Source organism: Mesoplodon mirus (genome assembly GCF_964341445.2).
Source record: "Mesoplodon mirus genome assembly, chromosome: 2".
NCBI lineage: Eukaryota > Metazoa > Chordata > Mammalia > Artiodactyla > Ziphiidae > Mesoplodon > Mesoplodon mirus.
The window spans coordinates 90,430,191-90,436,077 of NC_138977.1; the positions used below are offsets into that span (position 1 = coordinate 90,430,191).

Here is a 5,887-nt window from a genome sequence, read left to right on the forward strand (position 1 = left end):
CACTTAATCGTTTGCCAAGTTTGAGTCCGTCACCTCGGGAAGGATTACAGTGCCTCCCTCCCTACCTCCCACCTCACCCCCAACATAGCCCCCCCGCGCCACTCCCCCCCCCCAATCTACTTATTGAACCCTGTGAATGAATGAACAGAGAGCATGAAGAAAGGAGGCTGGTCCTCCCAAGTTTAGGAGGGACCATGGGGTGAGCGTGTTCAAGAAGACGTGGTCCGAGCCTCTAAGCTTACAGTTTAGCAGGACAAGTTCTAAACACATACTGAACTTGAGTAGTCGTAAGAAGGGGAATCTCTTGGGTCCTGGCTCAGCCCTGGGGTAATGGCTAGAGCTTCCTAAGGAGAGTCCAGAGGAAGGCACTTTGGCCTCAGAGAACCAGATCCACGAGCGCCAAAGCCTGGGGAGGCGTCAAGACTCCTGGAGCTTCCGAGAAGCTTGCTCCGCGTAGGCTTAGCTCATGCTTCCGCCACGGAAAGACCAGAAAGACCCTGACCGGCCAGGGACCGCGGGCACCAATGGCCGGACCCGCACCACCCGCCTCCGGAGACTTCCCGGGGATTGGCTGCCCGCCCCCCCTACCCCCTCCTTCTCCTCCTCCCGCCCCGCCCCTACCCCCTCCTTCTCCTCCTCCCGCCCCGCCCCTACCCTCTCCTTCTCCTCCTCCCGCCCCCGCCCCGCCCTGACTGCAGTGTCTCGGCGCCGCACGCCCGCATCGCCCTCAGTCTTGCTGAATTGAGTGGTGAGTGTGGGTCAGCGCAGGGGGGTGGGGGTGGAGGGGCACTCGGCCGGTCCGCGGGTCCGGGTGGGGCTGGGCTTGCCCCGTGTCCCCTCGAGCTTTGCCCGCCCGGAGCTCCACTGTTCCCGGCGGCCAGAACGCAGGGGTAGAGCAGCCCTCGGCGGCCCGGGGGGGCGGGCGACTGTGCCCGTCCCGGGGCCGCGCTAGGCACACGCGCCGCGCCGAACCGCCCCGAGGCTTCCCGGCGGCCAGGCCCGGGCGCGGTAACAAGTTTGCGCTTTGCTTCCCCAGGGCGCAGCCGCGGCTACTTTGTAGCGGGTTCGGGCCAGGCCCAGCCTGCGGCGGCAACAGCGGGTCTCGGACCGACCGTGAGCCTGGGGAGTTTGTCTCCAACGACTGCGGGTGCAGCGGTCTGAGTTCTAAACGCAGGTATGTCCCCGTCCTTGAGTGAGGTGAAATGACCCGGGCCCGAGCACGTGGCCAATGGCGACCGGAGGGTTCCCAAGCACGTGTTTGGTGCAAAGGCCCGAATCCGGCTCTCCTTTAACAAAGGAAACGGACGTTCACAAGCAGAACAGCTGCTTTTAGTGGGTTTTCAGACTCGGTTAAAGAAACTGCTGAGGTCCATGGACACTGACGAGAGGAACGCAGGAAATCGTAGAGAACCCTGTGAAAAACCCAAATCGCCCTTTCCTGTGCCCTTTTAAGGTTGACGCAGTGCCTTAAGAGGCTAACACAGAAGGGTAAAGAAAATCTCCATAAAACCCAGAGAAGAGATTGTATAACTCCTCTTTGGATCCTGTCTGGAGTCACAGCTGAACCAGAAGATTTTCTTTCAGTTTTAGCTCCTTAGTGATATTTGTATAGTTAATAGCAAAGTGATAAACTTAACCTTAGGTTTGACGGTACCTTCAGGCCTGCTTTTTAGACTCCTCTGGGGATACCAGCTAGTGTTTTCAAATAGAGAAGGGAATATGGGTATTGTGGTCATCTCTGAAGATGGAAAAAAATCTAGACGATGGAACAGGTGTACAAAAGGCTTTTTCTGGATATCCTTTGAGACAATCTGAAAAGAATACCTCAAAGGTTTTTGTTTGTTTGTTTTTCTCTATTTGTTCAGAAAGGTAATTTTAAAACTTTTCTTTTTATAGGTTGAAGACTACAGGTACAAGCCAATGAAGCTGGAATGCCCTGACACTGGTATTTTAACTGACTTACACCAACTATCACTCTGCAGTTGACAACATACAAGTGCCTCCAATGAGGTCAACTGTTCTCACATAACTTGTAGCAACCATGTATCTGCAGTGGCTTGGGAGTTTAGGGCAGTGGGATAGTGCTGGTGGTTTAATTCTCACAACTCTGTGAAGTGGATACTGTAAAATTACAGATGAAGCAGTAGTTCAGGTAGTGAATTGAGATTCCATCACATATGCATAGCCCTGAACAGGGAGCCTTATATGTACCTTTTTGGCTATGTAAACTATGAAAAGTCACTTATCTCTCTTGAGATTTAGTGTCCTGGTTAAACGGTAGAAGTATTCAGATGGGGATTAGGTCAGTTTGGGGGTGGGGGGGGAGTGTTAAGGACCAGAGACTTATTGTTGAGAATATAAGCTCTTTATAATATATAATTACATTGAACCTAAAAGAAGTCAAAATTTGGCACGAAAGGAGCATCCATCAGCATGTTAAATGCTTCTGATGAATGTAGCATAATGAGCTGTAAAAAGGAATTTAAAGGACGCAATGATGCTGGATAGTTAGAATTTGAAAGTATTGGAGGGCTTCTCTGGTGGCGCAGTGGTTGGGAGTCCGCCTGCCGATGCAGGGGACGCAGGTTCGTGCCCGGTCTGGGAGGATCCCACGTGCCGCGGAGTGGCTGGGCCCGTGAGCCATGGCCGCTGAGCCTGCGTGTCCGGAGCCTGTGCTCCGCAACGGGAGAGGCCACAACGGTGAGAGGCCCACGTACTGCAAAAAAAAAAAGAAAGTATTGGAGGTGACGGGAAAGTTTTCATATGGGAAGAAATGTGTCAGTGTAGCAAGATTAACAGCCAAGTGTGTGCTAGGAGTTCTTCCTGTTGATCAGCTCTGAATGTTTACAAATACCTCATTTTCCAGAAGTCTTAAAGGTATTCACCTTGGGTTCATTTTTAATGCTTATTTCAAAATATTGTTTTAGCCTCTGTTTAAACTTCATTTCTTTTTATATTCCATATTATTCTGTAAAATCTAGCTTCCTAATATAGGAAATTTATTGAACAAATGTTAGCGTAATTGCTAGAGGGAAAACAAGGTAAGGGAAATAGGAAGGGCGTGTATGTGCACTGTGAGAGGAGGACATGATGATTTCAGATGGAGCTGGTCGGAGAATGACTAACTACAGAAGACCTGAAAGAGCTGCAGGAGATAACATGGTTATATACAGTTGATCCTTGAGCAACATGGATTTGAACTTCATGGGTCCACTCATACACAGATATTTTTCAATAGTCAGTACTACAGCACTATGTGGTCCGTGGAGGGCCATCTATAAATTATTCAGATTAACCCCTGCATTGTGCAAAGGTCAGCTGCGTATATTTGGATGAAGAGCATTTCAGGCAGAGGAAAAGTAAGTGCAAAGGCCCTGGGGAGGGATGTGTTTAAAGGTTTGGGGGGAAAGCAAGGTTAAGATGCAGAGAAGTGACCTTACGGGAGGATTTGACAATAGTTTGTGTGCAGGGCTAAGGTGGATATTTTAGACCATTCTAAGATGTCAGCTTGCTTTCTGGCCTCTCAGGCCTCTGAATGCTGTAACTTAACCTAGAATGCACCCATACACTTTCCCACGTTTCTATAAGCACTATCTTTCCTCCCACGTGCTCTTGTTATGGATTTCTGTAGCACCCTGTAATGGCCTTATCATACTTGGAAGCACATTTTGTAGTTGCTTGTGAGCTTGCCTAATTGCCCCTGCCCATAAAGTCCCTCTTGGTTTCCACTGTATTCCTGGGGTCTAACCAAGTGCCTGGCATACTATAGGTTCTCAGATATTTAACTTGAGCCCTAAACCCATGATGACTATAGTACAAGGAGCAGTATCATTTATAATTAAGTTTAGTACTATCGTTAATTGTGTTGGAATGAATTATAAATTGCATTCAAGCAGGTGGCTTACTTAGGAGTGGCATAATAAGAGCCGAGATTCAGATCCCCACCCTATATGACCTTAGACCAGTTACTTCTTAACTTCAGTTTATCTGTAAGTTGATAGTAATGACAGTTACTAAACAAACCCTGGTGAGTAGTAAGCACTTGGTAGTGCTGTAGGGCCATATGATCACTGTAATATTGAATCAAAATGAAAATACTGATATTCGATAGTTATATGGTACTAAAATGCTGGCCTTAATGTTCATAAAAAACGATAGAGCACCTACTAGGGCCAGGTACTATTCTAGGTGAACACATCCATGAACAAAGCAGGTCAGTGGATGTGATTGTGACTGGTCCATTGATGGAGGCCTCCAGTGTAAAGGCTTGTGATGCTTCCTTAATTGAGTCCTGTGACTAGTTAGCACTGTGGTGGCGGAGAGCGTATTCGGTAGGTTAAAAGCCTAGATGAGGTGACTTCAAATGCTAACTACAAAAGTCTGAAGGCTCTAGCAAAGATCCCAAGGACGACCACTGGTTTCACAAATGGCTCCACTCCACTGAGTCCTGGTGTTGGTTCTTTGCCCCTTGAGGAGTTACTTGGGCTGGGTAGACAGGTGGAGACCCTGGGTCTGCCACAGATCCTCCCCCTCCCACTAACCAACTTCAGCCAGTTAGTCTTGTTCATACTTCGGTTTTCCAAATAATTTTTTTTTCTTTTTTTTTTTTTTTTAGTAACAAGGCTTTTGGCTAAAAAGCTTGGAAGTCCACTAGACTAAACAATAGCAGGTGAAAGATGTGAGCAGTTTTATAGCCGGGGGTAAAACTTTGGAGGAAAGACAGAACAACTTTTTAGTTGCTTCGGAGTCCAGAGTTTAGAACTATAGAAACACTAGAACTGCGCTGCCCAGTAGGACAGCTCTTAGTCACACGTGGCTACTTACGTTAAAACTAAAATTAAAAAATCATGCCCCCAGTTGCATTAGCCCCTTTTCAAGTGCTCAGTAGCCCCACCTGTGGCTAGGGGCTACTGTACTGGATGGCAGATACAGGACATTTCCATTGCTACAGAAAATTTATTGGCAGTACTCTTCTAGAGGTTATATGGTGAAGACAGAAGGAAAACCTAGAGAGATGGTGTAGTAGGCTAACGGCCCCAAAGGGATCAGATTCTCAAACCTGTAAATGTTACCGTATTGGAAAGAGGGTCGCTGCAGATGTGATTAGGTTAAGGGTCTTGAGATGGGGAAACTATCCTGGATCATCTCTGTGGGCAGGCAGGAGATTCCGTGAACAGAGGTGGAGGCCATGTGAAGAAGCAGATTTAAGGTTGGCCTTGAGATTGGAGTGATGCAGCTTCTAGCTGAGGGATGTTGGCAGCCACCAGAAGCTGGAAGGTGTGAGGAACATGTTGATTCCCAGCCCCCAGAGCCTCCTGGGGGAGCATACACTTGATTTGATCCAGTGGAGTTGATTTCTGACTTCTGGCCCACAGAATTGTGAGAGAATAAATTTCTGTTGTTTCAGTAAGCCACCAAGTGTGCGGTAATCTGTTACAGCAGCCTCAGGTATCCAATACTGATGGAAAGCTTAAGATCACAAATACAGCCAGAGCTGGAACCTCACCTCACCACACCACACCACCTCCTATGCTGTGTTTTCACTAATACCTTACTGGTGGGTAGGTGAGGGTAGATCTTAACTATTAGTCAATTTAAAAATTTTCAGAGGTATGGCGATTAAGTTAACATTTGTTTAGATTTGAATCACGAGATGTCAGCATGCGGCTAAAATACGGAGGATTAGCAAATGCTTCATAATAAAATACAGATTATCAAAACAAATATAAGAAATCAATGTATGATTTATTGGAATGTCATTTATGTATACTTTTAATAAATTTCATTACACAGTATAAAACACCATCCAAAGTTCAAGTTGTAAAAATCTGGTAACGAAATAAAACAATAGGAAAAAATTATGTTGGTTATATAATTTTTGCCTTGT

At 47.0% G+C, this 5,887-nt stretch overlaps 1 long non-coding RNA gene across 1 annotated transcript; it reads left to right on the top strand.

The window, feature by feature from the left end:
* Positions 1-704: 704 nt before the first annotated feature.
* LOC309815214 lies at positions 705-1,985 on the top strand. The gene is made up of 3 exons (XR_014295817.1): positions 705-748; positions 1,037-1,174; positions 1,897-1,985. It is a non-coding gene; the product is annotated as an uncharacterized lncRNA (long non-coding RNA).
* Positions 1,986-5,887: the final 3,902 nt, after the last annotated feature.